Source organism: Tamandua tetradactyla, chromosome 16 (genome assembly GCF_023851605.1).
Source record: "Tamandua tetradactyla isolate mTamTet1 chromosome 16, mTamTet1.pri, whole genome shotgun sequence".
In the NCBI taxonomy this organism is placed as follows: Eukaryota; Metazoa; Chordata; class Mammalia; order Pilosa; family Myrmecophagidae; genus Tamandua; species Tamandua tetradactyla.
Genome location: NC_135342.1, coordinates 26,161,462 through 26,188,963, shown reverse-complemented (window position 1 = coordinate 26,188,963; position 27,502 = coordinate 26,161,462). Strand labels below are relative to the sequence as shown.

The 27,502-nt window shown below is 38.0% G+C and overlaps 1 protein-coding gene and 1 pseudogene across 1 annotated transcript in view; one reads left to right on the top strand and one right to left on the bottom strand.

Moving 5' to 3' along the window:
• LOC143658371 (WD repeat-containing protein 87-like) overlaps positions 1-27,502 on the bottom strand; it is a 107,127-nt gene that overhangs the window by 53,790 nt on the left and 25,835 nt on the right.
• LOC143660225 (etoposide-induced protein 2.4 pseudogene) lies at positions 6,789-7,790 on the top strand (annotated as a pseudogene).

Genomic DNA, 27,502 nt, shown 5'->3' with positions numbered 1-27,502 from the left:
CCAACTGAGAGAGTTGGGTCGGAAATCCCCAGACTGCGGAGAAGGGTGACCGAGGGGTCCCTTTCAAACACGTGACTCCCTGGTCCGGCAGGGAACAGTGCACTCTCCCAGGCGGTGGTAGCTGGCGCCCTCCCGCCACGCTTGGCGCCACGGGCCAACTAGAAAATTCGATCTGGCGCTCTCCCGGGCTGTGGCGGCAGGCGACCCTCCCTGCGTTCGGTCCCCCGGGCCGGTAGCACACTTCCAAGCCGCTACGGCTGCCGAACCTCCCCCAAGGCGAGAGTTTTCCAAAGTTAAAGGACCCACAGCAACTTTTACTGGTGGAACCCATAGACAAACGTGTGCCACGAGCGCCACCTACTGGGCAGGATAAGAAAAACAGGACCCAGAGATTTCACAGAAAAATCTTTCAACCTGTGGGGTCCAACACCCAGGGAAATCTGACTAACTGGCCAGACGACAGCAGAAGATAACAGATCACGCTCAGAAAATTGAAAATATGGCCCAGTAAAAGGAACAAAACAATAGTTCAAATGAGATACAGGAGCTGAGACAACTAATGCTGAATATACGAACAAAAATGGATAACCTCTTCAAAAACGAAATCGATAAATTGAGGGAGGACATGAAGAAAACATGGGCTGAACAAAAAGAAGAAATAGAAAAACTGAAAAAACAAACCACAGAGCTTATGGAAGTGAAGGATAAAGTAGAAAAGATGGAAAAAACAATGGATACCTACAATGATAGATTTAAAGAGACAGAAGATAGAATTAATGATTTGGAGGATGGAACATCTGAATTCCAAAAAGAAACAGAAACTATCCGGAAAAGAATGGAAAAATTTGAACAGGGTATCAGGGAACTCAAGGACAATATGAACCACACAAATATACGTGTTGTGGGTGTCCCAGAAGGAGAAGAGAAGGGAAAAGGAGGAGAAAAACTAATGGAAGAAATTATCACTGAAAATTTCCCAAGTCTTATGAAAGACCTAAAATTACAGATCCAAGAAGTGCAGCACACTCCAAAGACATTAGACCCAAATAGGCGTTCTCCAAGACACTTACTAGTTAGAATGTCAGAGGACAAAGAGAAACAGAGGATCTTGAAAGCAGCGAGAGAGAAGCAATCCATCACATACAAGGGAAACCCAATAAGACTATGTGTAGATTTCTCAGCAGAAACCATGGAAGCTAGAAGACAGTGGGATGATATATTTAAGTTACTAAAAGAGAAAAACTGCCAACCAAGACTCCTATATCCAGCAAAATTGTCCTTCAAAAATGAGGGAGAAATTAAAACATTCTCAGACAAAAAGTCACTGAGAGAATCTGTGACCAAGAGACCAGCTCTGCAAGAAATACTAAAGGGAGCACTAAAGTCACATACAAAAAGACAGAAGAGAGAGATATGGAGAAGAGTGTAGAACGAAGGAAAGTCAGATATGATATATATAATACAAAAGGCAAAATCGTAGAGGAAAATATTATCCAAACAGTAATAACTCTAAATGTTAATGGACTGAATTCCCCAATCAAAAGACATAGACTGGCAGAATGGATTAAAAAACAGGATCCTTCTATATGCTGTCTACAGGAAACACATCTTAGACCCAAAGATAAATATAAGTTGAAAGTGAAAGGTTGGGAAAAGATATTTCAGGCAAATAACAACCAGAAAAGAGCAGAAGTAGCTATACTAATATCCAACAAATTAGACTTCAAATGTAAAACAGTTAAAAGAGACAAAGACAAAGAAGGACACTACATACTAATAAAAGGAACAATTAAACAAGAAGACATAACAATCATAAATATTTACGCACCGAACCAGAATGCCCCAAAATACGTGAGGAATACACTGCAAACACTGAAAAGGGAAATAGACACATATACCATAATAGTTGGAGACTTCAATTCACCACTCTCATCAATGGACAGAACATCTAGACAGAGGATCAATAAAGAAATAGAGAATCTGAATATTACTATAAATGAGCTAGACTTAACAGACATTTATAGGACATTACATCCCACAACAGCAGGATACACCTTTTTCTCAAGTGCTCATGGATCATTCTCAAAGATAGACCATATGCTGGATCACAAAGCAAGTCTTAACAAATTTAAAAAGATTGAAATCATACACAACACTTTCTCGGATCATAAAGGAATGAAGTTGGAAATCAATAATAGGCAGAGTGCCAGAAAATTCACAAATACATGGAGGCTCAACAACACACTCTTAAACAACGAGTGGGTCAAAGAAGAAATTGCAAGAGAAATTAGTAAATATCTCGAGGCGAATGAAAATGAAAACACAACATATCAAAACTTATGGGATGCAGCAAAGGCAGTGCTAAGAGGGAAATTTATTGCCCTAAATGCCTTTATCAGAAAAGAAGAAAAGGCAAAAATGCAGGAATTAACTGTCCACTTGGAAGAACTGGAGAAAGAACAGCAAACTAATCCCAAAGCAAGCAAAAGGAAAGAAATAACAAAGATTAGAGCAGAAATAAATGAAATTGAAAACATGAAAACAATAGAGAAATCAATAAGACCAGAAGTTGGTTCTATGAGAAAATCAATAAGATTGATGGGCCCTTAGCAAGATTGACAAAAAGAAGAAGAGAGAAGATGCAAATAAATAAGAACAGAAATGGAAGAGGAGACATAACTACTGTCCTCACAGAAATAAAGGAGGTAATAACAGGATACTATGAACAACTTTACGCTAATAAATACAACAATTAAGATGAAATGGATGGGTTCCTGGAAAGACATGAACAACCAACTTTGACTCAAGAAGAAATAGATGACCTCAACAAACCAATCACAAGTAAAGAAATTGAAACAGTCATTCAAAAGCTTCCTAAAAAGAAAAGTCCAGGACCAGACGGCTTCACATGTGAATTCTATCAAACATTCCAGAAAGAATTAGTACCAACTCTCCTCAAACTCTTCAAAAAACTCAAAGTGGAGGGAAAAGTACCTAATTCATTTTACGAAGCCAACATCACCCTCATACCAAAACCAGGCAAAGATATTACAAAAAAAGAAAACTACAGACCAATCTCTCTAATGAATATAGATGTCAAAATCCTCAATAAAATTCTAGCAAATCATATCCAACAACACATTAAAAGAATTATACACCATGACCAAAAGGATTCATCCCAGGTATGCAAGGATGGTTCAACATGAGAAAATCAATTAATGTAATACACCATATCAACAAATCAAAGCAGAAAAATCACATGATCATCTCAATTGATGCAGAGAAGGCATTTGACAAGATTCAACATCCTTTCCTGTTGAAAACACTTCAAAAGATAGGAATACAAGGGAACTTCCTTAAAATGATAGAGGGAATATATGAAAAACCCACAGCTAATATCATCCTCAATGGGGAAAAATTGAAAACTTTCCCCCTAAGATCAGGAACAAGACAAGGATGTCCACTATCACCACTATTATTCAACATTGTGTTGGAGGTTCTAGCCAGAGCAATTAGACAAGAAAAAGAAATACAAGGCATCAAAATTGGAAAGGAAGAAGTAAAACTATCACTGTTTGCAGATGATATGATACTATACGTCAAAAACCCAGAAAAATTCACAACAAAACTACTAGAGCTAATAAATGAGTACAGCAAAGTAGCAGGTTACAAGATCAACATTCAAAAATCTGTAGCATTTCTATACACTAGTAATGAACAAGCTGAGGGGGAAATCAAGAAACAAATCCCATTTATAATTGCAACTAAAAGAATAAAATACCTAGGAATAAATTTAACTAAAGAGACAAAAGACCCATATAAAGAAAACTACAAAAAACTGCTAAAAGAAATCACAGAAGACCTAAATAGATGGAAGGGCATACCGTGTTCATGGATTGGAAGACTAAATATAGTTAAGATGTCAATCCTACCTAAATTGATCTACAGATTCAATGCAATACCAATCAAAATCCCAACAACTTATTTTTCAGAATTAGAAAAACCAATAAGCAAATTTATCTGGAAGGGCAGGGTGCCCCGAATTGCAAAAAACACCTTGAGGAAAAAAAACGAAGCTGGAGGTCTCGCGCTGCCTGACTTTAAGGCATATTATGAAGCCACAGTGGTCAAAACAGCATGGTATTGGCATAAAGATAGATATATCGACCAATGGAATCGAATAGAGTGCTCAGATATAGACCCTCTCATCTACGGACATTTGATCTTTGATAAGGCAGTCAAGCCAACTCTCCTGGGACAGAACAGTCTCTTCAATAAATGGTGCCTAGAGAACTGGATATACATATGCAAAAGAATGAAAGAAGACCCATATCTCACACCCTATACAAAAGTTAATTCAAAATGGATCAAAGATCTAAACATTAGGTCTAAGACCATAAAACAGTTAGAGGAAAATGTAGGGAGATATCTTACAAAACTTACAATTGGAGGCGGTTTTATGGACCTTAAACCTAAAGCATGAGCACTGAAGAAGGAAATAAATAAATCGGAGCTCCTCAAAATTAAACACTTTTGTGCATCAAAGAACTTCATCAAGAAAGTAGAAAGCCTACACAATGGGAGATAATATTTGGAAATGACATATCAGATAAAGGTCTAGTATCCAGAATTTATAATGAGATTGTTCAACTCAACAGCAAAAAGACAGCCAACCCAATTACAAAATGGGAAAAAGACTTGAACAGACACCTACCAGAAGAGGAAATACAAATGGCCAAAAGGCACATAAAGAGATGCTCAATGTCCCTGGCCATTAGAGAAATGCAAATCAAAACCACAATGAGATATCATCTCACACCCACCAGAATGGCCATTATCAACAAAACAGAAAATGACAAGTGCTGGAGAGGATGCAGAGAAAGAGGCACACTTATCCACTGTTGGTGGGAATGTCAAATGATGCAACCACTGTGGAAGGCAGTTTGGCGGTTCCTCAAAAAGCTGAATATAGAATTGCCATACGACCCAGCAATACCATTGCTGGGTATCTACTCAAAGGACTTAAGGGCAAAAACACAAACGGACATTTGCACACCAATGTTTATAGCAGCATTATTTACAATTGCAAAGAGATGGAAACAGCCAAAATGTCCATCAACAGAAGAATGGCTGAACAAACTGTGGTATATACATACGATGGAATATTATGCAGCTTTAAGACAGGATAAACTTATGAAGCATGTAATAACATGGATGGACCTAGAGAACATTATGCTGAGTGAGTCTAGCCAAAAACTAAAGGACAAATACTGTATGGTCCCACTGATGTGAACGGACATTCGAGAATAAACTTGGGAATATGTCATTGGTAACAGAGTCCAGCTTGGGAATATGTCATTGGTAACAGAGTCCAGCAGGAGGTAGAAACAGGGCAAGATAATGGGTAATTGGAGCTGAAGAGATACAGACTGTGCAACAGGACTAGATACAAAAACTCAAAAATGGACAGCACAATAATACCTAATTGTAAAGTAATCATGTTAAAACACTGAATGAAGCTGCATCTGAGCTATACGTTTAGTTTGTTTGTTTGTTTGTTTGTTTTTGTTGGTTTTTTTTTTACTATTATTATTACTTTTATTTCTTTTCTCTAAAAAAAAAAAAAGAAGATTTCAAATCAGAGATCTAACTTCAAATCTGGAAAAACTTGAACAAGAAGAGCAAACTAAACCTTTCTTAAGCAAGCAGAAGGAAGGAAATAATAAAGATTAGAGCAGAGATGAACGAAATTAAAAATAACAGAATCAAGAAAACCTTTTGGACTGACAAAGAAAAAAGAGGATACAAATAACTAAAATCATAAATGAAAAGGGGGACATTATTACTGACCTGCTGAAATAAAAAGAACATAGGAGAATATCATAATCAGCTAAATACCAATAAATTAGATAACCTACATGAAATGAACAAACTCTTAGAAACACACAAACTACTTACATTGACTCAAGAAGAAACAGAAGATCTCAATGAACCAATAACAGTAAAGAGATTGAATCAGTAATTTAAAACCTCCCAACAGTGCCTGCCCATGCAAAAAAAGAAAAAAGAAAGAAAAAGAAAACAGCTCCCAACAAAAAGCCCAGGACTAAATGGCTTCACAGAGGAATTTTATGAAGCATTCCAAAAAGAATTAATTCCAATTCTGCTCAAACTATTCCAAAAATCTGTATAGGAGGGAACACTCTATGAGGCCATTATCACCCTTATATCAACGTCAGAGAGAGATACAAGAAAACTACAGAACAATATCTCTTATGAATATAGATGAAAAAAATCTTCAACAATATATTAACAAATCAAATCTAATAGCATATTAAAAGAACTGCATATCATGATCAAGTGGAATTTATACCTAGTATGTAAGGTTGATTCAACATAAGAAAACCAATTAATACCTCACATCAACACAATAAAAAAAACATGATCATCTCAATCAATGCAGAAAAGGCATTGGACAAATCCAGCACCCGCTCTTGATAAAAACACTTAGAAAATTAGGAATAGGACTCAACACTGGCCCAGCTTCCTAGCGGCCTCATGCACCTCTGGCATGCCCAGTGTGAGGGTAGTGGCCCTGGCCCTGCCCCTGCCCCTGGGAGAGCCACAGCTGAAGCAGGTGGCTGGGCACTGAGCAGCCAAGCAGGCCTGAGACCGACAAGGGGCCAGGATTGGCCAGAGCCTGGGTGGTGAAGCTGCCAGGTCCTTCATGATGAGAGATTTTGGGGTGTTTCTCCCTCTGTGTAGTTGGTAGTTTGGATGGTGACAAGATGGCTGACAGTGTCAAAACCTTTCTCTGGGACCTTGGCAGGGGAATCAAAGAGTCCACATGGGGCATTTATACCATCTCTAAGCTGGATGTTCAAATCCAGCAAGAGAGAGGAAAAGCAGCAGTGAAGAGCAAGTAGTGTCTTGGCCCAGTGGAGAGACCAGAGCATAGAGCAGAAGCAGGAGTAAACCACGCATTCTTACTAGAAGTTTCCAATGCTGTGCTTGGCATGGCAGGGTATTCTGGTTCAGTCTCCTCTTGCTTTATCAAGTGTTTATTCCTGTCTTCAGTCAGTAACAGCACAAATTATTGGTGATCTGTCACTACATGGAGATGTTTGGCCACAGCTGGAATTCTTCCTTACATCAATTTTCAGAGCTCTTTGGGTGCTCCCCCTGTTTGTGCTTAGCAAAGTTGTCAATGCCATTTGGTTTCAGGATATAGCCAATCTGGCATTTGAGGTATCAGAGAGGAAGCCCATCTATTCTTTAGTACCAGCAAAACAATTGCTGACATGCTCTTCAGCCTTTTTCCTCATTTAGGGAATATTTATGAGTTTCTTTCCCATCCATCTTATTGGCCAGCTTGTTAATCTCCTGCATATGTCCCTTTTCTATTCTCTTTACTGCTTCAAATATTCCTGATTCAATAAAGGAATTGAAATGCACTGGCAATTGTTAAATATAGAAAGGAACTAGCCTTACTACTTTGGACTTGTTTTGCCCCTAGCCTTTCTAACAGCAGTGCAGTCCTCATACATTATCAGTAGCTGCCTCTTCTCTATCTTCTTTCCTTTATTTGTCAACAGCATCAATGAAGCAAAGACCCCTGGCAAAGCCTACTTTTCAAGTTGTGCCTCTTCTCCTTGGTGATCTTCTTAAGCAAAAGACTCTTCCACAAGTCTGTCTATCTACAGCCCGCCCCGAGTAGGTCAATCTCTGCAGAGAAGTTCTCTTCACCACATTCACTGCCTGCCAAATTGAAGGTTGCTGCAGGCCACTGAATCTCCTGCCATCTGAAGGGGATGGGTGAGATTAGAAGGAGGCTGTGGCAGATCTTTTCCATGTTCGCTTCCCCTACTCAGGGAGGGCAGGAATCACTCTGCCAAGGGCCCTCTGCATATCCTCTTCTCTCTGAGCGATTGGAATTTTTGTCTCTGGTGTATGCAAGCCAGACTCTCCTGACACCAGTATGCGGATTTTTAAAACCACTATTGAGTCCGAAAGAACCACAGGTTTTTCTGCAACTATTTTCTAGTGTTTGCCAGCCCCTGTGCCTGGATTTGAGGTATGAGGGAGGAAGCCTGATTTGAACACTTTGTTTTCTTCCTGTGTCATTTACCCTCCTGCCTCCCCTCCCTACTTTCCACCACCCTTGGATGAGTGGATTTTGTAAATCTACCTGTTGTAATTTGTGGATTTGTTATTTGAGTTCTTTTCTATGAAGCACATACACTGGATGTGGGGGTAAAGGAATTATTCCTGGTCACTCCCTTTAGAGCCATTACTGTTTTGTTTCTTATAACTCGGGTTAGGTTTTGGTCTTTTATACCACTGCGGGGGGGAAAAAAAAAACAGCCTGAAGATATGGATCAGGAGGAGAGACCTCCCAGCCAGATCTACTGGGTTTTGAGGACTCCTTTTCTTTCTTCTCCTTGAAGGGGAAAAAGCTTTGTTTACTGTACATTTAAAGTTCCCCAAGCATGGGGAGGTACCAATTCTGGACAAGTCACTGTAATACAGAATGGTCAGAGAACCTAAACTTTTAAACTCTGAAAGGTCTGAAATGTACTACTGGCCACTACCATGTCTGTCTGGTATTTCAGAGGAATAATGGGTGCTGCAAATAGGAACTGATGAGGTAAACTTATTAAACACATTATACTTATGGAAAAAAAAGAAAGGAAGAAAACTAGGAATAGAAGGAAATTTTCTCAACATGATAAAGAGCAAACATGAAAACCCCACAGCTAACAGCCTACTTAACGGTAAAAGCCTAAAAGCTTTCTCTCTAAAATCAGGAACAAAATAAACATGCCCACTGTCACCACTGTTATTCAAAATTTCGCTGCATGTCCTTACCAAAGCAAATAGGCAAAAAGAGAAAGAAAGAAAAAAGGTATCCAAAGTGGAAAGGAAGAGGTAAAATTTTCCTGATTTGCACATGACATGATCTTACATACAGAAAATCCTGAAATATCCACAACAAAGCTCTTACAGCAAATGAATGAATTCTGTACAAAGTGGCCGAGTAAAAGATCAACATCCAAAAGTCAGCAGTTGCTATATATAAGCAATGAATAATCAGAAGGAAAAAATTCCATGCACCCAAACCCTGTCACCTGCTCCCATTCCCCATGCTCCAGGCACCCCTATCCCACCAGCCCCCAGTGCACAAACCTGCCCCCCACCCCCACATCAAGTGCAGCTTAGCCCACCTCTCCTGCATGCCTCCTGAGCCCTACCTCCCCCTCCTTTATGTGTTGCCAGCACATAAAGGCTTTGGGCACTAACCTCCATACATACGCTACCCCTGCACCCCCTCACACCTCATCACTTCCCCCCTGCCCCACTCCCCCCCACCCATAGTGCTGCACAGCCTCATGCCCCATCTGAGCTCTGCGCATCCATTTACAGCACTCTCAGGCCCACACGTGCACGTGGACCCCCAATCACATCATTCAGCTCTGGGAACCACACTTAACAGTAGTCCTGGAACAATGCATGTGCACGGCCCTCAGCCACACTTCCCAGCTCTGAGAAAGTGCTGACTTGTGCAGCTGGGTCACATCTGCGCCCGATCCACGAAAGAATAATGTGGACCTGCTGCCACAGCTCTACACTTGCTCACAAACGGCACATGCCTTAGACTAGCGCATACCAGGGTTATGCCCCTCAGACCGGTGTACCCACACAGCTACATCTACCCTGGCCGCTGGGCACCCACATTCACAAGCATCAGCACAATATCCCCAACCTGCGCCTATGCCTACCCTGAAATAAATAACCGCACTGAGTGTCCACCCCATGCTCTACTCCCTGCTGTACAACCATCCTGCAAACACAAGGTCTTAGACTACTGAAAGAAATCAACTCCCAAAGTAAATAATCAAGATATTTACATGTCACAAAGACAGCAGAAGATCAATAAACATATCACAATGCAAAGACAGATATATTCCTGCCTAATAACCAAATTAAAACACCAGAGGAGACACAGACACTGGAACAACCAATCAAAGATGTTCATACAACTCTACTTAATAAAATAAGTGGAACAGCAAATGACATAAAAGAGATCAAGAAGGCAAGAGAAGAGCATAAAGAGGTATTTGAAAGAATAAACAGAAAAATAATGGATATCACAGAGATTAAAGACCCTGCTGACCAAATAAAAACATACTAGAGGCACACAACACCAAATTTGAAGAGACAGAAGAAAGGATAAGTGATACAGAGGACAAGATAATTGACTTCAAAAATTCAAAACAGCAAAAAAAGATGGAAAAAACTGAATGGGAACTCAGAGAAATGATACAAAACAAACTGCACAAATATAAGAATCATCGGTGTTTCAGAGGGAGAAGAGAGGAGTAAAGAGCTAGGAGGAGTAAGTGAGAATATAATGGAGGAAAACGTCCCAATCCTCATAAAGGACATAAATATACAAGTCAAAGAAACCCAAAGAACTCCAAACAGAATAAATCCAAATAGGCCTTCCCCAAGGCACATACTAATCTGTCTGTCAAATGTTGAAGAGAAGCAGAAAATTCTGAAAATGGCAACAGAAAAAACAATCTACTATATAAAAGGGAAATCATATAAGACTGAGTTCAGACTACTCAACTAGCACCCTGGAGGTGAGAAGGCAGTGGTATGATATATTCAAGATCCTGAAAGAGAAAGATTTCCAACCAAGAATTCTATACACAGCCAAAACGGCCTTCAAAATTGAGGGACAGATTAAAGTTTTCACAGACAAAGAAGTCCTGAAAGAATTTTTCAATAAGAGACCGGCCCTACAAGAAATACTAAAAGGAGTTCTGCCGGCTGAAAAAAAAGGAGAGGGAGGTCTGGAGGAGGGCACTAGGAATGCAAAGATGGTTCAACACAAGAAAATCAATTAATGTAACACACCACATTAACTAAACAAAAGAGAAAAATCACATGATCATCTCAATTGATGCTGAAAAAGCATTCAACAAAATTCAGCATCCTTTTCTGATAAAAACACTCCAAAAGATAGGAATCAAAGGTAACTACCTCACTATGATAAAGAGAATATATGAAAAATTAATAGCTAGCATCATACTTAATGTAGAGAGATAGAAAAGCCTTCTCCCTAAGATCAGGAACAAGACCACAATCCCTACTGCCACTACTACTACTCACCATGTACTAAAAGTTCCAGCTAGAGCAATCAGGCAGGATAAAGAAATAAAAGGCATCCAAATTGGAAAGGAAGAAGTAAAACTCTCATTATTTGCAGATGATGTGATACTATACTTGGAAGATCCTGAGAAATCTACAGCAAAGTTACTTGAGCTAATAAACAAATTCAGCAAGGTGGTGGGATATAAAATTAATATGCAAAAATCAGTAAAATTCCTATACATTACCAATTACCTATCCGAGGAATCAGTTAAGGAAAAATTCCATTCAAAAATAGCAACTAAATGAATCAAATACTTAGGAAAGAACTTAACTAGGGACGTAAAGGACTTACACACAGAAAACTACATAATGTTACTAAAAGAAATCAAAGGGAGATCTAAATAGATGGAAAGATATTCTTTGCTCATAGATAGGAAGGCTAAATATAGTTGAGATGTCAATTCTCCCTAAATTGATCTACAGATTCAACACAGTACCAATCAAAATTCCAACAACCTACTTTGAAGATTTGGAAAAGCTAACTACCAAATTCATCTGGAAGGGAAAGAGACCTCAAATAGCCAAAAGCATCCTAAAATAGGAGAACGAAGTGGGAGAATTAATACTCCCTGACTTTAAAACCCACTATAAAGTCACAGTAGTCAAAACAGCACAGTACTGGTACAAAGACAGAATCATTGACCAATGGAATCAAATCAAGAGTGCAGAAATAAACCACCAAATCTATGGTCAACTGATTTTTTACAAGGCCCCCAAATCCTTGGTATTGGGACAAAATAGTCTTTTCAATAATTAGGCACGGACGAACTGGATAGCAATAGGCAAGAGAATGAAAGAGGATCCCTATCTTACAGCTTACACAAAAATTAATTCAAAGTAGATCAAACACCTACATATAAGAACTAGCACCATAAAGCTGCTAGAAGAAAATGTATGGAAACATCTTCAAGACCTAGTAATGGGAGGTAGCTTCCTAAGCTTTACACCCAAAGCACAAGTAACAAAAGAGAAAAATAGATAAACAGTAATTCCTCAAAATCAAATGCTTCTGCACCTCAAAAGACTTTGTCAAAAACATGAAGAGGCAGCCAACTCAATGGGAGAAAATACTTGGAAATCACATATCAAATAAAGGTTTGATTTCCTGTATAAGTAAAGAAATCATACTTCTCAAGAACAAAAGACAAGCAATCCAATTATAAAATAGGCTAAAGATATGAATAGGCATTCTTCTGAAGAACAAATACAGATGGCTCAAAAGTACATGAAGAGATGCTCATTTTCACTGGCTATAAGAGAAATGCAGATCAAGACTACAATGAGATACCACCTCACACTTATAAGAATGGTGCTATTAAACAGGAAACTATAAATGTTGGAGAGGATGAGGAGAAACAGACACTTATGTACTGCTGGTGGGAATGTATAATGGTGCAGCCGCTATGGAAGACTGGCTGGTGGTTCCTTAGGAAACTAAATATTGAGCTGCCCTATGACCCAGCAATAGCACTACTTGGTATATAACCAGAAGAGCTGAAAGCAATGACACAAACAGACATGTGCATGCAGATGTTCACAGCAGCATTATTCACAATCGTCAAAAGATGGAAACAAACCAAATGCCCATCAACAGAAGAAGAGTGGATCAACAAAGTGTGGAACATACATACGATGGAATATTATGCAGCAGTAAGACAAAATGATGTCCTGAAGCACATGACAAGATGGATGAGCCTTGTGGACATAATGCTGAGTGAAATTAGCCATACACAAAAGGATAGATATAGTATGATTCCACTTTTATGACCAGCATAAAGGTATAATTAGAGGCTTATAATACAGTATATAGGGGACTTAGAGATACAAAGAAACTAGAGATGGGTGAACCATTAACTAATGAGGTTGAACTCCAATGTATGGGAATAGATAGGAGCGAAGGTGATTCTCTAGTGGGTCTAGAAGTAATATGACCATATTGAAGATGAACAAGAGTGAAAAGGGTTTGTACAAACCTACGTATCCCACTGATTCACACTAGAAATGTGAATTAGTTCTTTTAAGAATTACTTCAAAGATATGATTCTTGTATAAAGAGTGTTAAAGTCCAGAGTACAGGGGGAAAACTGCTATTGCATGCTATAAGTTATGTTCAAAAGGGAACCATCAGCACAACTACAGCAACAACAGAGTTAAATAATAGGGTGAGGGACAAGAATTAAGAGAAGGTTTGGATTTCCTATTTGGCGAGGGTGTGTTTATTGGTTTTGTCTCTTAGGAACAATGAAATTATCTAAAATTGAGAATGTTGATGGACTGTGGACTTTGGGCCTTCTATATGACGCCCAATGAATGCAGGTGGCTGAAGGATGCACTGATGGAGAAGTAGGTTTGTGAACAATGGTGTATACTTATGAATGAAGGTTGTGCTGCAACAAAAGGAACAAAGCCGTGAGGCATGCAACGATGTGAATGAACATGTGAGACATTTGGTGAGACAAAATAAGCCAGAAACAAAAAAACAACAATGGTATGGTCACCTTAGGAAATGCTGATAAGAAAACAGGGGCCTAGATTGTAACTTTAAGAGGAGACACATTAAGTCCGGAGTGGGGATTATTATTACTGGATTTTGAGAGGCTGTTTTATATATATAACCTGATATTGTAAGATGAGAACAAAGCCGAAAAGGTTGGGGTTAAAGAAATTCAGAACATAGGGGTAAGGAAGACAGTGTCTATATTTTAGAACCACACATACTCTTTGAGACCATTGGAAGAAAGGTTTATTTGGTCTGGAACTCAAATTTTCTGTAGTGCATAATCTAATTCAACCTACCTGTATAGCTCATTTGAACAACTAAATCACAGGGAGCACAGAATAAGAAAGAATTCCTTTAATCCTGTATAGATTATTGTAATATCCTGGAATATATAAAGCAGATAATCAAAAAGTATTGGCAAAGCCCCCTGAGGGAGGGGAGAAAGAATATGGAACTATTAAACCTTACCATCAGGGAATCCCCTGAGACTGTCTCTGACTTTAGGAACACCCAAATCAATAGGCCCTCAATCATGAGGCTTACTCCTGTGAAGCTTATGTAGGTATTGGGGAGGCTTAGACCACCTATAGGCATGCCTTAGAGTTACTTCTGGAGGATCTCATTTCTTGCTCAGATGTGGCCTCACCCTCTCTAAGCCCAACTCTGCAAGTGAAATCATTGCCTTCCTCCCTATATGGACAGGACATCCAGGGGTGAAAGTCTTCCTGGAGATGTGGGAGATGACTCCCAGGGATGAATTCAGACCTGGCACTGTGGGATCAACAATTACATCCTGACCAAAAGGGGGAAAAGAAGTGTAATTAACCAGTATCAGTGGCAGAGAAAATTCAAATAGAGTCAAGAGGCTATGCTGGAGGTTGCACTTATGCAAGCTTCAGTTAGACCTTGCTACCTATCATAACCTGCCAATTCTAAAGAACACCTAGGGCAATATATAGATTCCACAAGGGTTCCATGCACTAGAGTAACTTTCCAGAAACCTACAACCTCCAGGTGGTCACTGGTCCAGATAAGTCCTGAAACCTAGTCTAGCCTCTCCAGAACGCCAGATAGTTCTATCTGCCTACCCCATATTAGTGACAGACCCTTCCAATATGAAAAATTTAGAATTGCCATAGCCCAAACACACCTAAAGAGAAGGATGGAAAGATCAATGGTGCTGGTGGAGTTATACAGAGAAGATAGGATTTAACAAATGAATACGAATGCTGAGTCATTAAATTGATATCTCTTTTAGTCTCCAGTATTTTAGAACAGCTAAAGTAAAAACTTAAAATTGGGAAATTGCAACCCATGTCAAACTCTGAAATATGTCCTACAACTAATTGTGGTGCTATGCTTTGAATTTATAGCTTTTTTGTATATATGTTATTTTTCACAAAAAAGAAGAAAAAATGTTGATTGTGATGATAAAAAAATATTTAAGCCCTCTAGCCTCCCATATTCTGGAGCAGTTAGAAGGAAAAATACGAGAGGATCGTATGGTAGCCTATGGCAAACTCTGGAACCTGTCCTGTAACTACTTGCTGAAGAGTGCTTTGAAAACTATTGTTCTTCCTTTGTTTTGTATATATGTTATACTGTACAATAAAAAAAAGTTAAAATTTTTAAAAAATACGGTAGAAATTTAAGTGGTGTTTTATATAAAATGCAATTTACAAAACTAATATATCCTAATTTTTACGTTTTGAACTACAAATGAAGAGAATACTTTAAAAAGTGAATGGGATACAATTTTACTTATCAGATACAATTTGTGTGGAAGATTTATTTAATATAATTGGGTATATTGACGGAGGGTTCAACACTTTTGAAAGCAGTGTAAATACCAAATGACCTTGTTCTTTTGACTGCATAATTAGCTGAATTTATATACTATTCAAAAATGCCCTATTATGATGGTAATTAATATTTCAAAATGTCACCTGTATGTGTGAGACTAAAGCAAAAAATGTTTATTTGTTACAAAATTTATATTTTGACTAGAGCATTTCCTAATACAACTTATGTAGATAGTTTGATTGGACGTCATAAGTACTTGGAATCTCAGGTAGGACATGAGATTTTGTTGGTTTGTCCAGAGTGATGCCCCAATGAATCCCAGACTGATTTGATCAGTGAGTGGAAAAGTATTTGCAAGCCCCCTTCAGGGAATGGTGAGAGCAGGGAGAAATTCAACCTCCCCAAGTCGAATTCTTGATATTCTCACAAGCAGTGTGGACAACCAAAGCTACAGGCTGAGCCCCCCGTCTTGGGGGTTGTTCATATGAAACTTAACCCTACAAAGGATAGGACAAGTCTACTTAAAATTTAGGCCTAAGAGTCACCCCCAAGAGAGCCTCTTTTGTTGCTCAGATGTGGCCTCTCCCTCCAGCCAACATGACGAGCAGTTTCACCACCCTCCCCCTCTCTGTGTGGGACATGACTCCCAGGGGTGTGGACCTTCCTGCCAATGTGGGACAGGGATCCTGGAATGTGCTGAGACTCAGCATCAAGGGATTGAGAAAAACCCTAGAATGAGCTGAGAATTAACATCAAGGCATTGAGAGAACCTTCTCGACCAAAAGGGGGAAGAGTGAAATGAGACTGTCAATGGCTGAGAGATTCCAAACAGAGTTGAGAGGTTATCCTGGAGGTTATTCTTACGCATTAAGTAGATATCACCTTGTTGTTCAAGATGTAGTGGAGAGGCTGGAGGAAACTGCCTGAAAATGTAGAGCTGTGTTCCAGTAGTCATGTTTCTTGGTGATGATTGAACAATGATATAGCTTTCACAATGTGACTCTGTGAATTTGAAAACCTTGTGTCTGATGCTCCTTTTATCTATCATATCAACAAAAAAATAGAACATATGGAATAAAAATAAATAATAGGGGGAACAAATGTTAAAATAAATTTAGTGTGAAATGCTAGTGGTAAATGAAAGCGAGGGGTAAGGGTATGGTATGTATAACTTTTTTTCTCTATTATTGTTTTATTTCTTTTTCTGTTGTCTTTTTATTTCTTTTTCTAAATCGATGCAAATGTTCTAAGAAATGATGAATATGCAACTATGTGATGATATTAAGAATTACTGATTATATATGTAGAATGGAATGATATCTTATTATTTTGTTTATTTGTTGTTAATTTTTTTTAACTAATAAAGAAATACTAAAGGGAGTCATATAAGTTGGAGAAAAAAAAAAAAGACAGGGAAGGTAGGTCTGGGGGAGGGTATGGAATTGAAAATACCAGTAACAGCAATTTAAAGGATAAAATGAAAGAAGGAAAATATGTATAAATCTGACAAATAATATATATAAATCTATATACATATATATGTAAATCTCTCTGTATATATATATATAATATATATAAATCTGATTGGCAGAAGGAATTAAAAATATAATCCATCTATATACTATTTACAAGATACACATGTTAGACTCAAGAACACAATTAGATTGAAAGTGAAAGGATAGAAAAAAATATACCATGCAAGCTGTAACCAAAAGAAAACAGGAGTAGCTATACTAATATCAGATAAAATAGACTTTAAATGTAAAAATGTCATTTAAAAAATGCCCTATTATTTGTCAATTGCCATGCTAGAAATGGTCTTTTTAAAATTAATTTAGTTTAATTTTTATTTTAGTATTTTATTTATTTATATCTTTGTGGAGATTTATTTTGGCCATTTTCCTCTTCCTGGCCATTTCATATAAATGTATCTTTCAAAAATTACATTTAAAAAAATGAGGGAGAGATTACAATTTTCACAGACAAATGAATCCTGAAAGAATTTGTCAACAATAGACCTAACCTATAAGAAATACCAAAGGGAGTTCTCCAGTTGAAAAAAAGGGGTAAAAAAGGAGAGGGAAGTCTGGAGGAAGGCACAGAATTGGAGAGTACCAGTAAGGGTAACTTAAAGGATAGAAAGAGAAAGAGGGAAAAGAATATATAGATCTAACAAATAAAATAAAAAAGATAAGATCATGGATTTAAGAAACGCCTTTTCAGTACTAACTTTGAATGTTAATGGACTAATCTTACCAATTAAAAGATACAGATTGGCAGAATGGATTAAGAAACATAGTGCAGGCTATATGCTGCTTACAAGAGACTTGACACATGGATACAAATAGATTGAAAGTGAAAGGATGGAAAAAGATGTTCCATGCAAGTTAAAACTGAAAGAAAGCAGGAGTAGCTATACAAATAACAGGTAAAACAGACTTTAAATGTAAAGACATCATAAGAGACAAAGAAGGGCACTATATACTAATTAAAGAGACAATTCAACAAAAAGAAATAACAATCATAAATGTTTATGCTCCCAATCAAGGAGCTCCTAAAGTACATGAGACAGACACTGGCAAAACTGAAGGCAGCAATAGATGATTCAACAATTATAGTAGGAGACTTCAATAAACCACTCTTCTCTATAGATAAAACAACCAAACAGAAGATCAACAAGGAACTAGAGAAGTTAAACAACTTGATAAATGAACTATACCTAACAGACATATATGGGTCATTATACCCCAAAACACCAGGATATACATTTTTCTCTAGTGCTCATGGAACTTCTCTATGATAGATTAGGTTCTGGTTTGCTAGCTGCCGGAATGCAATATACCAGAAAAGGGGAGAATTTAATATGCTGCTAGTTTACAATTTTAAGGTCGAGAAAATGTCCCAATTAAAACACATATATAAAAATGTCCAATCTAAGGCATCCAGGGAAAGAAACCTAGGTTCAAGAAGGCCAATGATGAGGCCAAGATGGCGGCTTAGTAAGGTACGTGCGTCTTAGTTCCTCCTCCTCCAAAGCAACTACTAGGTGAACTGAAACAGTGCAGAACAGCTCCTGGGGCTACGGCAGGGAATGGACACACAGCGTACCCCAGTCTGGACTGGCTAGTCTGACTATGAGACTCAGCTGCGGTGAGATCCCCGAGCAGCGCGCAATTTCCCGAGCAGCGGCAGCTGTGGCGGCCGGAGCTACTCCCTCCCTCCTTCCTGGGCCGGCTGAGAGTCTCAGAGAGGCAAGTTTCCCAAGCCGAGGAGGCCGGCACCCCTCTTTTGCGGATGGCTTCGAGTCTCAGCTTCGAGTCCGCGGCTACGAGTCTCGGATCAGAGGGCTATCCAAGCGGTGGTGGCACACCCCCGCACGGGCGGCTTCCTGGTCCGGTGGGGAATTCCCCAGGCTGTGGCGGCCAGTGACCGACGCCCCTCCCCCGCGGGCGACTTCCTGGTCCGGTGGCGAATTCCCCGGGCCCGCTGCGGCCAGCGACCAGCCACAGGGTCCCCTCAAGCCGCGGCAGCTGACGCCCCCAACACGCGTGGCCCCTGAACCAATGGAGAGAATTGGATTGGAAATCCCCAGGCCGCGGAGATCGGTGACCGGGGGGATCCATTCCAAACACGTGAGACAAACGTGTGCCACGAGCGCCACCTACTGGGAAGGATAAGAAAAACAGAACCCAGAGATTTCACAGAAAAATCTTACAACCTTGTTGGGTCCGACACCCAGGGAAATCTGACTAAATGCCCAGACGCCAGCAGCAGAAGATAATGGTCCATGCTCAGAAGATTGAGAATATGGCCCAGTCATATTCTAACTAAGGAACAAACCAATAGTTCAAATGAGATACAAGAGCTGAGACAACTAATGCTGAATATACAAACAGAAATGAAAAACCTCTTCAAAAATGAAATCGATAAATTGAGGGAGGACATGAAGAGGACATGGGCTGAACATAAAGAAGAAATAGAAAAACTGAAAAAACAAATCACAGAACTTATGGAAGTGAAGGATAAAGTAGAAAAGATGGAAAAAACAATGGATACCTACAATGATAGATTTAAAGAGACAGAAGATAGAATTAATGATTTGGAGGATGGAACATCTGAATTCCAAAAAGAAACAGAAACTATCAGGAAAAGAATGGAAAAATTTGAACACGGTATCAGGGAACTCAAGGACAATATGAATCGCACAAATATACGTGTTGTGGGTGTCCCAGTAGGAGAAGAGAAGGGAAAAGGAGGAGAAAAACTAATGGAAGAAATTATCACTGAAAATTTCCCAACTCTTATGAAAGACCTAAAATTACAGATCCAAGAAGTGCAGCGTACCCCAAAGAGATTAGACCCAAATAGGCGTTCTCCAAGACACTTACTAGTTAGAATGTCAGAGGTCAAAGAGAAAGAGAGGATCTTGAAAGCAGCAAGAGAAAAACAATCCATCACATACAAGGGAAACCCAATAAGACTATGTGTAGATTTCTCAGCAGAAACCATGGAAGCTAGAAGACAGTGGGATGATATATTTAAATAACTAAAAGAGAAAAACTGTCAACCAAGACTCCTATATCCAGCAAAATTATCCTTCAACAATGAGGGAGAAATTAAAACATTCTCAGACAAAAAGTCACTGAGAGAATTTGGGACCAAGAGACCAGCTCTGCAAGAAATACTAAAGGGAGCACTAGAGTCAGATACAAAAAGACAGAAGAGAGAGGTATGGAGAAGAGTGTAGAAAGAAGGAAAGTCAGATATGATATATATAATACAAAAGGCAAAATGTTAGAGGAAAATATTATCCAAACAGTAATAACACTAAATGTCAATGGACTGAATTCCCCAATCAAAAAACACAGATTGGCAGAATGGATTAAAAAACAGGATCCTTCTCTATGCTGTCTACAGGAAACACATCTTAGACCCAAAGATAAACATAGGTTGAAAGTGAAAGGTTGGGAAAAGATATTTCATGCAAATAACAACCAGAAAAGAGCAGGAGTGGCTATACTAATATCCAACAAATTAGACTTCAAATGTAAAACAGTTAAAGAGACAAAGAAGGACACTATATACTAATAAAAGGAACAATTAAACAAGAAGACATAACAATCATAAATATTTACGCACCGAACCAGAATGTCCCAAAATACGTGAGGAATACACTGCAAACACTGAAAAGGGAAATAGACACACATACCATAATAGTTGGAGACTTCAATTCACCACTCTCATCAATGGACAGAACATCTAGACAGAGGATCAATAAAGAAATAGAGAATCTGAATATTACTATAAATGAGCTAGACTTAACAGACATTTATAGGACATTACATCCCACAACAGCAGAATACACCTTTTTCTCAAGTGCTCATGGATCATTCTCAAAGATAGACCATATGTTGGGTCACAAAGCAAGTCTTAACAAATTTAAAAAGATTGAAATCATACACAACACTTTCTCGGATCATAAAGGAATGAAGTTGGAAATCAATAATAGGCGGAGTGCCAGAAAATTCACAAATACGTGGAGGCTCAACAACACACTCCTAAACAACGAGTGGGTCAAAGAAGAAATTGCTAGAGAAATTACCAAATACCTTGAGGCGAATGAAAATGAAAACACAACATATCAAAACTTATGGGACGCAGCAAAGGCAGTGCTAAGAGGGAAATTTATTGCCCTAAATGCCTATATCAGAAAAGAAGAAAAGGTAAAAATGCAGGAATTAACTGTCCATTTGGAAGAACTGGAGAAAGAACAGCAAACTAATCCCAAAGCAAGCAAAAGGAAAGAAATAACAAAGATTAGAGCAGAAATAAATGAAATTGAAAACAATAGAGAAAATCAATAAGGTCAGAAGTTGGTTCTATGAGAAAATCAATAAGATTGATGGGCCCTTAGGAAGATTGACAAGAAGAAGAAGAGAGAGGATGCAAATAAATAAGATCAGAAATGGAAGAGGAGACATAACTACTGACCTCACAGAAATAAAGGAGGTAATAACAGGATACTATGAACAACTTTACGCTAATAAATACAACAATTTAGAGGAAATGGACGGGTTCCTGCCTGGAAAGACATGAACAACCAACTTTGACTCAAGAAGACGTAGATGACCTCAACAAACCAATCACAAGTAAAGAAATTGAATCAGTCATTCAAAAGCTTCCTAAAAAGAAAAGTCCAGGACCAGACGGCTTCACATGTGAATTCTATCAAACATTCCAGAAAGAATTAGTACCAACTCTCCTCAAACTCTTCAAAAAAATCGAAGCGGAGGGAAAACTACCTAATTCATTCTATGAAGCCAACATCACCCTCATACCAAAACCAGGCAAAGATATTACAAAAAAAGAAAACTACAGGCCAATCTCTCTAATGAATATAGATGCAAAAATACTCAATAAAATTCTAGCAAATCGTATCCAACAACACATTAAAAGAATTATACATCATGACCAAGTAGGATTCATCCCAGGTATGCACGGATGGTTCAACATAAGAAAATCAATTAATGTAATACACCATATCAACAAATCAAAGCAGAAAAATCACATGATCATCTCAATTGATGCAGAGAAGGCATTTGACAAGATTCAACATCCTTTCCTGTTGAAAACACTTCAAAGGATAGGAATACAAGGGAACTTCCTTAAAATGATAGAGGGAATATATGAAAAACCCACAGCTAATATCATCCTCAATGGGGAAAAATTGAAAACTTTCCCCCTAAGATCAGGAACAAGACAAGGATGTCCACTATCACCACTATTATTCAACATCATGTTGGAGGTTCTAGCCAGAGCAATTAGACAAGAAAAAGAAATACAAGGCATCAAAATTGGAAAGGAAGAAGTAAAACTATCACTGTTTACAGACGATATGATAGTATACATCGAAAACCCGGAAAAACCCACAACAAAACTACTAGAGCTAATAAATGAGTACAGCAAAGTAGCAGGTTACAAGATCAACATTCAAAAATCTGTAGCTTTTCTATACACTAGCAATGAACAAGCCGAGGGGGAAATCAAGAAACGAATCGCATTTACAATTGCAACTAAAAGAATAAAATACCTAGGAATAAATTTAACTAAAGAGACAAAAAAACCTATATAAAGAAAACTACAAAAAACTGCTAAAAGAAATCACAGAAGACCTAAATAGATGGAAGGGCATACCGTGTTCATGGATTGGAAGACTAAATATAGTTAAGATGTCAATCCTACCTAAATTGATTTACAGATTCAATGCAATACCAATCAAAATCCCAACAACTTATTTTTCAGAATTAGAAAAACCAATAAGCAAATTTATCTGGAAGGGCAGGGTGCCCCGAATTGCTAAAAACACCTTGAGGAAAAAAAACGAAGCTGGAGGTCTTGCACTGCCTGACTTTAAGGCATATTATGAAGCCACAGTGGTCAAAACAGCATGGTATTGGCATAAAGATAGATATATCGACCAATGGAATCGAATAGAGTGCTCAGATATAGACCCTCTCATCTATGGACATTTGATCTTTGATAAGGCAGTCAAGCCAACTCTCCTGGGACAGAACAGTCTCTTCAATAAATGGTGCCTAGAGAACTGGATATCCACATGCAAAAGAATGAAAGAAGACCCATATCTCACACCCTACACAAAAGTTAACTCAAGATGGATCAAAGATCTAAACATTAGGTCTAAGACCATAAAACAGTTAGAGGAAAATGTAGGGAGATATCTTATGAATCTTACAATTGGAGGCAGTTTTATGGACCTTAAACCTAAAGCAAGAGCACTGAAGAAGGAAATAAATAAATGGGAACTCCTCAAAATTAAACACTTTTGTGCATCAAAGAACTTCATCAAGAAAGTAGAAAGACAGCCTACACAATGGGAATCAATATTTGGAAACGACATATCAGATAAAGGTCTAGTATCCAGAATTTATAATGAGATTGTTCAACTCAACAACAAAAAGACAGCCAACCCAATTACCAAATGGGAAAAAGACTTGAATAGACACCTCTCAGAGGAGGAAATACAAATGGCCAAAAGGCACATAAAGAGATGCTCAATGTCCCTGGCCATTAGAGAAATGCAAATCAAAACCACAGTGAGATATCATCTCACACCCACCAGAATGGCCATTATCAACAAAACAGAAAATGACAAGTGCTGGAGAGGATGCAGAGAAAGAGGCACACTTATCCACTGTTGGTGGGAATGTCAAATGGTGCAACCACTGTGGAAGGCAGTTTGGCGGTTCCTTGAAAAACTGAATATAGAACTGCCGTATGACCCAGCAATACCATTGCTGGGAATCTACTCAAAGGAATTAAGGGCAAAAACTCAAACGGACATTTGCACACCAATGTTTATAGCAGCGTTATTTACAATTGCAAAGAGATGGAAACAGCCAAAATGTCCATCAACAGACGAGTGGCTAAACAAACTGTGGTATGTACATACGATGGAATATTATGCAGCTTTAAGGCAGGATAAACTTATGAAGCATGTAATAACATGGATGGACCTAGAGAACATTATGCTGAGTGAGTCTAGCCAAAAACTAAAAGACAAATACTGTATGGTCCCAATGATGTGAATCGACACTCGAGAATAAACTTGGAATATGTCATTGGTAACAGAGTTTAGCAGGAGTTAGAAACAGGGTAAGATAATGGGTTTGGAGCTGATGGGATACAGACTGTGCAATAGGACTAGATACAAAAACTCAAAAATGGACAGCACAATAATACCTAATTGTAAAGTAATCATGTTAAAACACTGAATGAAGCTGCATCCAAGCAGCAGTTAAAAAAAAAAAAGAATTTGTTAAAACATGGTGATTGACTGTAGAAAATAGTAGGGTTTTTTTTCTGTATTTTCAAACCCTTGGGCATAAGGTACTAGATAAATACTTGGAAGATGGGAAGTGTTTATGGTTTGGAGAGATGTTAAAGTAGTTAAGGTCCTTGTCTTGAGAGGAGGAACTTAGAGATTCTGATTAAATTTAGACTTTTTTAGAAAAACAAAAAAAAAGAAGGCCAATGATGTTCAGGGTTTCTCTCTCTGCTGGAAGGGCACATGGCAAACATGGCAGCATCTGCTGGATTTCTCTCCAGGCCTCTTGTTTCATGAAGCTCCCCAGGAGACATTTTCCTTCTTCATCTCCAAAATTCACTGGCTGGTGGACTCTCTGCTTCATGGTTCTGCAGCATTCTGTCATTCTTCTCTGCTCTCTCTGAATCTCCCGAATCCTCCAAAATGATTCCTCTTTTATAGGATTCCAGTATACTAATCAAGACCTACCTAAAGGGATGGAGTCACATCGCCATCTAATCAAATTTAATAACCACACCTGATTGAGTCACATCTCCATGGAGATAATCTAATCAAAGTTTCCAGCATACAGTACTGAATAGGGATTAGAAGAAATGACTGCCTTTACAAAATCAGATTAGGATTAAAACATGGCTTTTCTAGGGTACATACATCCTTTCAAACTGGCACAGATCATATGCTGGGATATAAAACAGGTCTTTATAAATTTAAAAAGACTGAAATTATTCAAAGCACTTTCTTAAATCACAATGGAATGAAGCTAGATCTCAATAACCACCAAAGAATGAAAATAATCACAAATATATGAAGATTAAATAACACACTCTTAAACAACCAGTGAGTCAAAGAAGAAATTGCTAGAGAAATTAGTAGCTATCTGGAGACTAATGAAAATGTAAATACAACATATCAGAACTTATGGGATGTGGCAAAGGCTGTGCTGAGAGGGAAATTTTCTGCCCTAAATGCCTATATTAAAAAACAAGAAAGAGCAAAAATCGAGGACTTAGCTGCTCACCTAGAAGAACTTGAGAAAGAACAGCAAACTAACCCCAAAACAACAGAAGAAGACAAATAACAAAGATTAAAGCAGAGTTAAATGAATGGGAGAACAGAAAGAAAGAATTAATAAAACCAAAAGTTGATTCTTTGAGAAAATTTTTTTTTAAATGATGGGCCAATTTATTGAAAAAATTCTCAGCAAAATACTAGCAAATCGAATCCAACAAAATATTAAAAGAATTATACACCACAACCAAGTGGGTTTATACCAGAGTTGCAAGAACGGTTCAAAATAAGAAAATCAATTAATGTAATATAGCACATTAACAAATTGAAAGGTAAAAAATCACATGATCATCTCGATTGATGCTGAAAAAGCATTTGACAAAATTCACATTCTTTTCTGACAAAAACACTTCAAAAGATAGGAATCAAAGGTAACTTCCTCAATATGATAAAGGGCATATATGAAAAGCTGACAGCCAGCATTGTACTTAAAGGTGAGAGACTGAAAGCTTTCCCCCTAAGATCAGGAATAATCTGTCACCACTACTACCGAACATTGTACTAGAAGTACTAGCTAAAACAATCAGGCAGGACTAAGAAATAAAAGGCATTCAAATTAGAAAGAAAGAAGTAAAATTTTCATTATTTGCAGATGACATGATACTATACTTGGAAAATCCTGCAAAGCTAACAAAGTCAGTTGAGCTAATAAAAAAAATTCAGCAAGGTGACAGGATACAAGATTAATGTATAAGCATCAGTAATGTTTCTATACACAAGCAATGACCATAACTGAGGAGTCAGTTAAGGTAAAACTTTCATTCAGAATAGCAACTAAAAGAATGAAGTGTCTAGGAATAAACTTAACTAGGGATGTAAAGACCTTGTACACAAAAAACTACATAACATTGCTAAAAGACTTCAAAGATCTAAATAGGTGGAAAGACATTCCGGCTCATGGACAGGAAGGTTAAACGTAGTTAAGATGCCAATTCTACCCAAATTTATCTACAGATCCAACATAATACCAATCAAAATTCCAACAACATACTTTGAAGACTTATATAAGCTAGTTACAAAATTTATCTGGAAGGAAACGAGACCCCAAATAGCTAAAAGAAAGAAGAAAGAAGAACAAAGTGGGAGAATTAACATTTCCTGATTTTAAAACTTATTATAAAGCCACAGTGGTCAAAACAGCATGGTACTGGCACAAAGATAGACATTTTGACCAATGGAATTGAATTGAAAGTGCAGAAATAAACCATCAAATCTATGGCCAACTGATCTTCAACATGGCCTCCAAATCCACTGAACTGGGACAAAATAGTCTTTTCAACGAATGGGCATGGGAGAACAAAGAATCAAAGAGAACCCTTACCTTACTTCCAATACAAAAAATTAACTCAATATAGATCAAACACCTAAACATAAGAACCAGTACCATAAAGCTCCTAAAAGAAAATGTAGGGAAACATCTTCAAGACCTAGTAACAGGAGGTAGCATCCTAAACTTTACACCCAAAGCACAAGCAACAATAAAAAAAATAGATAAATGGGAACTCCTCAAAATAAATGCTTTTATGCCTCAAAAGATTTTGTCAAAAATGTGAAGAGGCAGCCAACTCAATGGGAGAAAATATTTGGACATCACATATTGAATTAAGGTTTGATATACTGTATATATAAAGAATCATACAACTCAACAACAAAAGAACAAACAACTCAATAATAAAATGGGCTAAAGATATGAATAGGCATTCTTCTGAAGGGCAAATACAGATGGCTAAAAAAGCACATGAAGAGATGTTCGTTTTCATTAGCTATAAGAGAAATGAAGTTCCAAACAACAATGAGATAACACCTCACACCTATAACAATGGTGGCTATTAAACAGGAAATTACCAGTGCTGGAGAGGATATAGAGAAATTGGAACACTTATGCACTGTTGATGGGAATGTATAATGGTTCAACTGCTATGGAAGACAGTCTGGTAATTCCTCAGAAAACTAAATATCAAGTTGCCCTACTACCCGACTATACCACTATTTAGTATATACCCCAAAGAACTGAAAGCAGTGACACAAACAGACATTTGCACACCGTTGTCCATAGCAGCATTATT